General features: G+C 39.5%; 1 protein-coding gene and 1 pseudogene across 1 annotated transcript in view; both read right to left on the bottom strand.

The window, feature by feature from the left end:
- The window catches only part of SH3PX1 (sorting nexin 33-like protein SH3PX1), a 323,543-nt gene that overhangs the window by 61,945 nt on the left and 248,747 nt on the right, over window positions 1–12,851 (bottom strand). The window lies entirely within an intron of this gene.
- Window positions 819–935, bottom strand: LOC145413026 (5S ribosomal RNA; annotated as a pseudogene).

Below are 12,851 nucleotides of genomic sequence, written 5' to 3'. Positions count from 1 at the left end.
ATATTTGACAATGAAAGTTGAGGAGATTGGTAATGTGGCTGTTGCGATCTGGCAACTCTGTTACCCCGCCATCATCAACAGTCACAGCTTAACTCCGATGGAGAGCAGATACTCATAACAGTGCAAGCCACAGGTGCTTGTTTTTTGTGAATAAACAGTGAATAAACTGCAATACCTTGCCACTAGAACACACAGGAATTTACAGTGTTGTGCAGTGTTAAGAAATTAGAATTTAGAGTGCAGAGGATTAACTGTGGACTGCAAACTGGCGGTTCAAACCAGTCCAGGAGCAAGGGACTTGTAAGTACCCAGAATGTTTAATATTGTATAAACTCACCTCTAAAACCTCATTTTATGGTTCTTTTGCATTTATTTCAGTCTTTTATGTCCCTTACTGGTGTGATTTGGGTCTTATATACGTGCAATGCATGTCCAGAGGGAGTTGTATAGGTGTTTTTCAGAGTTAGGGTCCATAAGTACAAGTCCATAAGCTGGGGCCCAATATCCGGACAGGACCACTATCCGGACCTGCCTATGGCTCTATTACGTCAGATATTGGAGGGATTACTGTATACAGGTAAGCCCTTAATTCACGCGAGGGTTAGGTTCCCTGACCCTTCGCATATGTGGTAAATTCGCGTATATGTTCTGCCCTTGTGTGCACATAATTACGCATGTCTGTACGTTTATTCAATCATTCATTCATTGCCAGACGCCATGTATCCCAAACGGGGTGGCCAAGGGCTTAGAGTTAATTGTTTTACAGGGAGGGGGACTAATCCTCCACCAACCCCATTTGACACGTAGGGAGAACGTTATGCCAACAGCATCTGGTGTTCCCAGGCGGTCACCCATCCAAGTACTAACCAGACCCAACGTTGCTTAACTTCGCTGATCGAACGGGAAGCGGTGTACTCAACGTGGTTACATTTGAATAATACTGTTTATGCGCTACATACACCTTATAAACTAGCATAAAGTATTAAAAACAACAAAAATGTAACAAATTTAAAACTGAAACCTGACAAGCATAGGCGTAGGTGGAGACACTTCAGCAGTCTGGTGCACTAGCCCTCACTGCCTCCCATATTCTACATTCTGCCTTCTTTATTGTATGAACAGTTGACTAATTCACCCCAAACATGTGGTTACAAGACAATTCACAGGCGTAGGTGGAGACACTTTAGCAGTCTGATGCACTAGCCCTGTCTCCCGTATGCTACGTTCTCCTTCTTTATTGTATGAACAGTTGACTCACCCTAAACATACGGTTCTGAGACAATTCACCATCAAGTCAACTCACCGTCAAAGCATGGACAATTCCCCGTCATTCTATTAATATACTTATTATTGATTAATTAATACTTTAATAACTAATTTTCAGGGGGATTTTATAACTCATATAAGTAAAAAACTAGTGTACTGTACTTGCTAAATAAACTGGTATGCAAATAAGTGACGGGGAATCGTCCTGACAGAGAATTGTCGCCAACATTCCTCCCTGAAGTTTGTCCAACACTTTAACTTTCTCTGTCAGCAACATCACTTTACAAGTCAGTTTTGGTGCGTTACCACATGCATCACTAGCACTACGCTTATGCCCCATGCTGACAGACAAGGCAAGCAATTACTGGAAGGCAGAAAAATAAGCCACAAATAACGATTTGCAAGTCATGCATGGTTCGACCATTCGGCTCCCACACACACATACACACACACACGGCCAGTGGCATTACCTAAATAGTATCTTTGTATGAGTCAAGCTCAGTACCAGGTTAGACTAAATGATTGTTCATTATTAAAAGGAAAAAAATAATAAGTTTAAACAAGACTTGTAAAAACAGGAAATAGAACCAAGACGAAAGAATACGCTGAGTCATCTCTGAGGTTTGTTTAGACTACAACAACACGGAGATTGTAAGTACATGCTTTTCACTTTAAGTATTGCAAAATGGATACATACTTCAGTAAAACAAATTTGGAATAGAAAAGGAATAAAGGTAAAAAGCAAAATGATGATTTCTACCAAGAATTGGTTGAAGTAGAGACCCACAATAGACTGGATGAACGTGTAAACAAACTAGAAATGACTTTCAAAAATGAAATTGATGAAATAAAGAAGCAGATGCAATTGCAAAAGGAGGAAATAGAAAAACTAGGAAGGGAGGCCAATAACAAAGACACAACCATCAGTGAACTAACAGTGGAATTGAGTACACTTAGGAAGAAAATGAGTGAAATGGCAAGTACAGTAGTCAATCACGAGAGTGTTATGGAAGAGTTAAAAAATGACACGGAGACAATTAGGCAAGTTAGCAGTCTTATTGACCAGAGCAGTGATATTGACGAGAAGATAACACAAGTGAATGAAGCTGTGCAAAGCTACAAAAATGATGTAGAAACCACGTATGCTGAAATGGTGAAAGTAAAGAAAGACTTAGAAACAAGGGTGGAGGAAAAAAGCATTAAAAAGGAGGTGAAAAGAATAATCCAAAACAATCCAAAGTTAGTCAGAGATTCAGTAGAGATAAACAAATCAATAGTAATCACTGGTATAGAAGAGGAAGAAGTTAAAAACAAGATCACAAGAGACAAAAAGGAGATGGCAAATGTAATGAGCTTACTGAAAGAAGTATCAGAGGAAATCTGTAGTAAAGACATAGAGGAACACAAAAGGTTAGGGAAATACGAGAAAAGAAAGACAAGACCTCTAAAGGTGACTTTCCAGAGTGTAAACACTGTGGAAGACATACTAAAAAATGCAAAGAATCTTAAGGAAAAAGAGGAGTTCAAAAATGTATGGATAAAAAGATGCCTAACACAAGAGGAACTGGAATTACTGAAAGAGAAAAGGGAGGAAGCAAAAACAAAAAAAGAGGGAAGATCAGAAGAGGAGAAGAAGAAATTTTTTTACAAAGTAATAGGATTGCAGGTACGAAAGTGGTACACAAACAGGATGGAAGAAAAAGGAGGAAGGTAGTAGAACCATGTCATGACAAGTATATAAACAAGATGATAAAGTTGATGTACTCAAATGTGGATGGAATGGTATCTAAATTACTAGAGATGAATGATTATGTCAGAGAAAATGAACCACAAATAATATGCCTAACTGAAACAAAATTAATACCAAGGATATCAAATGACATACTAAACTTAGAGGAATACAATATATGGAGAAGAGACAGATATTTAAAAAAAGGAGGAGGAATTATAATATTAACTAAGAAAAATCTAAAAGACAAGGAAATAAAACTAGATATACCATCACAAGTAGAACTGATTGCAGTAGAGATCGACACATCTGAAGGTAAAGTAATTGTAGCCAATTTGTACATGCCACCCAGATCAAACACATGGGAAAGAGACGAATATGAGGACCTGGCAGAGAGTACAATTCAGAGTGTAAGATCATTGCTATGTAAAATGGAAGAGAAATCGGAAAAAATTATACTAACTAGGGACTTCAATACAAATATAAATTGGAATACTCTAGATATAAATAGCCAGGAAAGCTGTTGGGACCAAAAGCTCCTGGATCTCGTACAAGAGTTTTTCTTAACGCAACATGTGAGGGAAACCACCAGAAAAAGAGGACTTGATGTACCTTCAGTGCTAGATCTAATATTTACAAGGCAAGAAAATGATACTGACAGTTTAATATATCACCCTCCACTTGGCAAAAGCGATCATGCAGTACTAAATTATAACTTCAGGATAGCATATGACATAGTAAACAGCAATGATAGTTACAAAAAGAGCCTAAACTATAAAAACGGAAATTATCAAGACCTAAAGACGTATTTCTTAGAAGTTGATTGGGAAAATGAGCTAAGAGGACAAGATTTAAATGCTGTATGTAAAAAATTTTGTGAATTTTATGAAATAGGAGTCCAGAAGTACATCCCACAGCACAAAGAAGCAGATAAGAAAATACAGAAATGGTTCAACACAGAATGTAAAAAATCAAAAGAAAGAAGAGATTTGTTGTGGAATAGATACAGAAGACACAATAGTGAAAGGGCGTATAATAATTACAAACAGGCAAGAAACGACTATAAAAGAATAAGGAGGGAAGCCCAAAAACAGTTTGAGGAGGATATAATAAATAAAAGTAGTGATCAACCAAAGCTGTTTTACAGCTATATCAGAAGCAAAACTAAAGTAAAAGATATAATACAATCCATTACGGACGAGGGAATCACTTATACACAAGAGAAAGATACTTGTGAAGCACTAAATAAGAATTTCGAATTAGTTTTTACAAAAGAAAAAAATTTTGAGAGGGACTATGTGGAACACGCATGTCCACACATACTACCAGATATACAAATAGCAGAAAAAATAATACAGGAGGAGTTAAGTAGATTAGACAGAGGAAAAGCAAGTGGTCCTGATGAAATTTCATGTTGGGTATTACGAGAATGTGCAAAGGAGTTATGTAAACCATTATTTTTAATTTTCAAGAAATCCTTGAGTCAAGGTAAACTACCTGATATTTGGAAAAAAGCAAATATTGTCCCCTTATTCAAAAAAGGAAATAGACAAAATCCACTCAACTACCGACCAGTATCACTGACCAGTGTTGTAAGCAAGGTATTAGAAAAACATATAAGAAAAGCTTGGGTAAATCATCTAGAAGAACACAGTATGATAACAGAAAGACAGTTTGGTTTCAGAAAAGGAAAATCATGTGTTACTAATCTGCTGAGCTACTATGACAGAGTAACAAACACAATACAGGAAAGGGAAGGATGGGTGGACAGTATCTATTTAGATTTCAAGAAAGCTTTTGACACAGTACCACACCAAAGACTTTTATGGAAACTGTACCATCAAGGAGGAATTTGAGGCAAACTGTTTTGTTGGATGCAAGACTTTCTCATAAGAAGAGAAATGAGGACAGTACTAAGAGGAAATTACTCATCATGGAAAGAAGTGACTAGTGGAGTACCACAGGGTTCAGTGCTGGCACTAATCATGTTTTTAGTGTATATAAATGATATAAACAGTAACACTGGAAATGAGAGCTATCTGAATATGTTTGCAGATGATGCAAAAATACAAAGGAGAATTACTAACACAGACTCTTGTAAAGAGCTACAAGAAGAATTAAATAAACTTCATGAATGGAGTAGTACATGGTAAATGGAATTCAGTGTGGACAAGTGTCATGTAATCAAGTTTGGTAAAAGTGGAAAAAGACCTGATTGGGATTATAAGTTAGGAAATAAAACCCTATACACATAAGAAAAAGAGAAAGACCTAGGTGTGATTATCAATAACAGACTATCTCCAGCTGACCACATCAGCGAGAAGGTACGGAACATGTATACACTGCTTGCAAATATGAGAATAGCATTCACATACATAAATGAAGACATGCTAAGAAGGATAATAACATCATTCATTAGACCAACCCTGGAATATGCATCAGTAGTCTGGAGTCCTCATCTCAAAAAGCACATAGACAAGATTGAAAAAGTTCAAAGGGCCGCTACAAGATGGATACCAAGCTTAAGGGACCTAAGCTACGAAGAAAGACTAAATAAACTGAATCTACCAACACTACAGGAGAGAAGGAAAAGAGGTGACATGATAATGCTATATAAATGCATATCAGGAAAGGAGAAAATAGACATAAATGATTACTTAACATATGGAGAAGCATCAGCAAGAGGACACTGCAAAAAATTGCATAAGGAGAGGTGATAAAGATGTAAGGAAATTCAGTTTCCCAAACAGAGCAATTGATCAATGGAATGCACTACCGAATGAAATAGTGTGTGCCAAAATAATTCACAAATTTAAGGATATGTACGATAAATATGGTTTAAGACACGGGACAGTACAAGCTTGACTCATTCCTGTAAAGATACAAATAGGTAAGAACAATTAGGTAAGGTAAGAACATACATATATGTGTGCACACGGGCAGCAGGTAGGCATTTTTTATACTCTATTATTAATATACTTATTATTGATTAATTAATACTTTAATAACTAATTTTCAGGGGGATTTTATAACTCATATAAGTAAAAAACTAGTGTACTGTACTTGCAAAATAAACTGGTATGTAAATAAATGACGGGGAATCGTCCTGACAGAGAATTGTCGCCGACATTCCTCCCTGAAGTTTGTCCAACACTTTAACTTTCTCTGTCAGCAACATCACTTTACAAGTCAGTTTTGGTGTGTTACCACATGCATCACTAGCACTACGCTTATGCCCCATGTTGACAGACAAGGCAAGCAATTACTGGAAGGCAGAAAAATTAGCCACAAATAACGATTTGCAAGTCATGCATGGTTCGACCGTTCGGCTCTCACACACACATACATACATATATGTGTGCACACGGGCAACAGGTAGGCATTTTTTATACTTTATTTATTTCTCTTGTATACGGAAATTACTCATTTGAATGCTAAAATTTTGTTTTAATTATTGTACGAAAAATTCGTGGATAACCGAAATCGCATGAAAAAAGTTCGCGTGAATTAGGGGATAACCTGTATATATATATCTATATATATATATATATATGTATACATATATATATATATATATATATATATATATATATATATATATATGTATACATATATATATATATATATATATATATATATATATATATATATAGTAAGCCCTCTAATATCCGAACGCCCAATATCCGAACATCCCCACTAACCGGACATAATCCTCCTGGGATCCAATATTCCCAAAATGGGCCAAAAACCGCAAAAAATTCGAAATAATCTGACTTTTTTCCCACCCATAATTTGAAATTGCTGCCTGGCGCCAAACAGCTGTTACACCATGGTCCCTTCACCCCTTCCTTCCTCCCCCCTCCTCCCTCCCCTGTCAGGGTTGCCATTTGGTATTTTTCATTACCAAGTGTGGGCCAATTTGGTAATGAAAAATTCGTTTGGTAATGAATCAGAATAATGCATTACCAAATGGATTTTTCACATGTATGATACACAGGATGGAGATGGTGGATTGTTTGCTCTCTCTGATTACCGTAATCTGCTACCCTACATAGCGTGAAAATAATCAACATGGTGTTAATTATAAGAAGAGTGATTACATGTACAGTAATCCCTCTAATATCTGAACGCCCAATATCCGAACATCCCCACTAACCGGACATAATCGTCCTGGGATCCAATATTCCCAAAATGGGCCTAAAACCGCAAAAAATTCGAAAAAAATCTGACTTTTTTTCCCTCCCGTAATTTGAAATTCCCGCCTGGGGCCGAACAGCTGTTACATCATGGTCCCTTCACCCCTTCCTTCCTTCCCCTCCCCCTCCCCTGTCAGGGTTGCCATTTGGTATTTTTCATTACCAAGTGTGGGCCAATTTGGTAATGAAAAATTCGTTTGGTAATGAATCAGAATAATGCATTATCAAATGGAATTTTCACATGTATGAGGATACACAGGATGGAGATGGTGGATTGTTTGCTCTCTCTGATTAATCTGCTACCCTACATAGTGTGAAAATAATCAACATGGTGTTAATTATAAGGAGAGTGATTAAATGCTAGCTTTACGAATTTGGTAATGAAAAGTTAAATTTGGTAATGAAAGTTGAGGAGATTGGTAATGTGGCCGTTGCGATCTGGCAACTCTGTTACCCCACCAACATCAACAGTCACAGTCTAACTCCGATCGAGAGCATATGCTCATAGCAATGCAAGCCACAGGTGCTTGTTTTTTGTGAATAAACAGTGAATAAACTGCAATACCTCGCCATTAGAACACACAGGAATTTACAGTGTTGTGCAGTGTTAAGAAATTAGAATTAAGAGTGCAGAGGATTAACTGTGGACTGCAAACTGGCGGTTCAAACCAGTCCAGGAGCAAGGGACTTGTAAGTACCCAGAATGTTTAATATTGTATAAACTCACCTCTAGAACCTCATTTTATGGTTCTTTTGCATTTATTTCAGTCTTTTATGTCCCTTATTGGTGTGATTTGGGTCTTAAATACGTGCAATGCATGTCCAGAGGGAGTTGTATAGGTGTTTTTCTGAGTTAGGGTCCATAAGTACAAGTCCATAAGCTGGGGCCCAATATCCGGACAGGACCACTATCCGGACCTGCCTATGGCTCTATTATGTCAGATATTGGAGGGATTACTGTATTTCCACTTGTATATATAATTAGCGAAGAATAAACGCTAGCTTTACGAATTTGGTAATGAAAAGTTAAATTTGGTAATGAAAGTTGAGCAGACTGGTAATGTGGCCGTTGCGATCTGGCAACTCTGTTACCCCGCCATCATCAACAGTCACAGCCTAACTCCAATCGAGAGCAGATGCTCACAGCAGTGCAAGCCACAGGTGCTTGTTTTTTGTGAATAAATAGTGAATAAACTGGAATACCTCACCACTAGAACACACAGGAATTTACAGTGCGGTGCAGTGTTAAGAAATTAGAATTTAGAGTGCAGAGGATTACCTGTGGACTGCAAACTGGCGGTTCAAACCAGTCCAGGAACAAGGGACTTGTAAGTACCCAGAATGTTTAATATTGAATAAACTCAACTCTAAAACCTCATTTTATGGTTCTTTTGCATTTATTTCAGTCTTTTATGTCCTTACTGGTGTGATTTAGGTCTTAAATACGTGCAATGCATGTCCAGAGGGAGTTGTATAGGTGTTTTTCTGAGTTAGGGTCCATAAGTACAAGTCCAGAAGCTGGGGCCCAATATCCGGACAGGACCACTATCCGGACCTGCCTATGGCTCTATTACGTCGGATATTGGAGGGATTACTGTATATACAGTAACCTCTCAAATAACGTGCGGGTTAGGTTCCTGGAGAGGTTGCGTTAGTTAAAAACACGTTATTGAAACATAATTTTTCCATAAGAAACAATGGTAATATTGGGGGTTACGTTCCTGGACTCTGGGAAAGTCTACCCATTTGGGGAGTTAAGCTATTCTAAACTTAAAAGCAACAATATTAATTTGAAAGAAAATCCACGTAAAAAACAGAAACAGTACATTCGGGGAGAAATAAAAAACATTTGAGCCCTAGTTGGGCCGAAGCTTTGTTAACTTCTCCCCAAATGCATACAGTACTGTTCTCGTTTTTTATGTGGATTTTATTTCAATTCTGCTTCATTCACGGGATTGTGAATGTTCAACATTATTAATGCATTAGTAGGTCATAAAAACACTACAGTAAAAGCAACATTTTCATTATGGTAAGAAGGGCACAAACAATAACAACACACAGCCTCACTTCATCTATGCATCACTCGTTGTCTGCTGCTGTTCCTCCTCATCCTGCTTCCCCACCTCCTGCCGCTCCCCACCTTAAATTTGTTGTTCCTCCTCGCTCTGCTGTCCTTCCTCTTTCTCTTCCTCTTCCTCTTCCTCTGACTCCTGTGCTACTGGTGATGAACATAACTCCCTAAAGTTTTCTGTCTTCTTCATAAAGAACTGCTCTATCTTGGTCTGCGTGGTTTTCTTCTTTCTGTTCTGCAGCATCAAGTTGTAACAATTTAGATCTGCCATCACTTTCCTGGCCAAATTTTGTCCGAAAATGAGACAAATTGCTCAGAATGGGGCCAAACTTCATTTTCGAATACCATAATCCAAATAAAACCAGTTTAAGCATCAGGGGGAAAAAAAAAAAAAAAAAAAAAAATGTATTTATGCATAAACTGCCACAAACGGTCTATCAGCTCGGGACTGTCCAACGCGTGCGCGGCTAATTTGAAACCATCACGAACGTGTAAAGTCGCGTTAAATCGAGAAACCCTTGTTAGTTAAACATATCTCCTTAAATAATTGTTCGTGTTAAAACGAAAATGCGTTTTTTAAACTCGCGTCAGTTGAGAGGTTACTGTATATATCTATCTATCTATCTATAGCCCGACGCCCTAATCCCGCAAAGGGTGGTCGCAGACAAAACGCCTCCAAGTCGCTGTGTCACCCACCATTTGACTACCCTCCCCCCAACTCACCCCCCCCCTCTCATATACCTCTCAACTCCATCCCTCCACCTCATCCTTGGTCTGCCCCTCCCTCTCCCTCCCTCCATCTCACCTACATACACCCTCTTAGTCAGTCTTTCATTCTCCATTCTCTTCACATGTCCAAACCACCTCAGTGTATTTATCCTAATCTACTCAACCACATCTACATCCACCCCACAACATTCCTTCACTTCTTCATTCGTCAACCTGTCCCTTCACGTCACTCCACATGCTCCTCTCAAGTAACTCATTTCCAGTGCTCTCACTCTTGACTTGTTCCCCTCTTGCAAGGTCCACGACTCACTTCCATACGTCAGGGTAGGGATCATAATACTATCATGCAGTGACTTCTTAACTTCCATACTCACCTCTCTATTTCTCATCACTGCTTTCAGTGTACCAACAACCTTCCTTCCCTGCTGTACCCTTTCACACACTTCATCCCCCAAAGTTCCATCCTTACTCATCACACTACCCAAGTACTTGAATGCACTCACATTCTCCATATCCTCACCATCCAACCTCACTGCACACTCTGTGACTTCATTCCTCTCAAACACCATAACTTTACTTTTGTTTACATTAACTATCAGATTCCTCCTCCTACGCACTGTCCCAAATTCATTCACCAAACCTTCCAACTCTCATTCATCTTCACTCAACAAGACTGTATCATCAGCAAACAGCAACACCAGAAGCTTCCAAATCTCCCTCATTCATTAGAGTCACCCCCACATCCACTGCCCTACCCTACACCTCCTTTACAATCCCATCCATGTATATATTAAGCAGCCATGGAGACATCACACAACCCTGTTTCAGTCCCACATTGAGATCAAAGAACTCACTCAGCTCACCATCCACTCACACCATAGCCCTAGCTCCCTCATACATACTCTTCACAGCACTCAACAATTTCCCCTCCACTCCATATATTCTTAATACCTTCCACATACCTTGCCTATCAATTCTGTCATAAGCTTTCTCCAAGTCCATGAAGGCAACATACACTTTCCTTCCCTTCTCTAGATATTTCTCCACTAAACATCTTAGAACAAATATCTGATCTACACACCCTTTTCCCTTCCTAAATCCCCCTTGTTCTTCTCCAACCAGCTCCTCTGTCATATGCCTAACCCTATCAATGAGTATTCTACCATATATTTTACCAGTCACACTAAGAGGGCAATACCCCTATGGTTACCACATACTTCTCTCTCCCCTTTTCCTTTGTATGAAGGAACAATTATACCTGATTTCCAGTCCTCTGGAACCCTTCCCTCTTCCCAAGTCAATCTACACAACTTCCATATCCACTCCACAACAATCTCACCCCCATACCTAAGCATTTCACCACACACTCCATCAATTCCTGGGGCCTTTCCCAACTTAATCTTCTTCATCGCTTCCATTACTTCCGCCCTACTGATCTCTTCCTCCCTCCTCTCATGTCTTCTTCTCCCAGCCATTCCCCAACCACTTATACTCGCACTGCTCTCACTCTCTACATTCAACAAATCCTCAAAGTGCTCCTACCATCTCCTCAATTTCTCTCTTCTCCACCAACAATCTATTATTCCTATCTTTCACTCCCCTACTATTTCCCTTTTCACACTGCCTTACTTTCTTTACCTCCTTCCAAAATTATTTCTTACTCTCCCTCCATTTCACTCAGATTCCTCCCAAACTCTTCATCCACTTTCTTCTTACTCTCCTTCACCAGTCTCTTAACCTCCCTTCTGCTCACATATACCTCTCTCTTTTCTCTCTCATCTTCTCCCCTACCTCTACTCGCTAACCATTCACTATATGCCTTCTTCTTTTGTTTCACAGCTTGTTTCACCTCATCATTCCACCATGCTGTGCCTTGCACACCCTTGCATCTCCTCCTCACTCCACAAACCGCCTCACACGCTGCGCCTATCTCTTCCGTGAATATCTTACATACGTCTTCCATCCCTTTCATATGCTCTAGCTCATACCTTCCCAATCTTTCTTCCGCTATGCTCTTATACTCTGTCATATATATATACAGTAGTGCACCAACTTTCACTACAGCAGGATTCGCGGAATCCACTTTCGCGGCATGCACCAAATATTCCCTAACTTCCACTTTTGCTTGAAAAAAATCGATTTTCGCGCACAAATTTTGGGTTTGGGACAATATTTTGAACTTTGAATTTCCTGCACCGCCCGCCCGCAACCCACCGCCATCTTGAATGACGTCATGTCAACACTCTGTCCACCCATTCCCGCCATCGTGTACGAGCGTGCTAGCTCCATTGTGTTGGATTCTCACGGTTCAATGGCCTCTACTATACCTGGTAGTGTGGGGAAAGGGCCTGGTGGTGTGGGGGGAGAGCCTGGTGGTGTGGGGGGAGGGCCGGGAGGCAGTGGTGGTGATAAAAAGTGGCCAGGACATTCAAAGTCGGGAGGAAAGGCCAAGGCAGCAAGAGGTGGCGCCAATACGTCTGGCGTGGCTAAATAAGCCCGCCACGCGCCTCGGATACTTACCCCCAACATCCATTAAACACCTCAACCTGGTCTCTGTGGTATGTTTCTCCACATATAATGTGTACTGTACAGTTTTTATTGTTTGTATCTCACAATGCAATGTACAATAGTGATTTGATGTACTGTATTGCAAGTGAAAATGAAAATCTGATGTTACTTTAGGATAACCGGAAACCAATTAGCCTTTTTGCCATAAAGACAATGCCCCAACTTTCGCTAATTCCACTTTCGCGCATTATTTTTGGACCCAATTAGGCACGAAAATTGGTGCCCCACTGTATTGTATATATCTATCTATCTATCTATCTATTGCCAGACACCTCAATCCCGTTTGGGGTGG

This window comes from Coenobita brevimanus, chromosome 94, assembly GCF_032717465.1.
Source record: "Coenobita brevimanus isolate Jiangsu-jjx chromosome 94, ASM3271746v2, whole genome shotgun sequence".
Lineage (NCBI taxonomy): Eukaryota > Metazoa > Arthropoda > Malacostraca > Decapoda > Coenobitidae > Coenobita > Coenobita brevimanus.
This window is presented reverse-complemented; position numbering and strand designations above follow the sequence as displayed.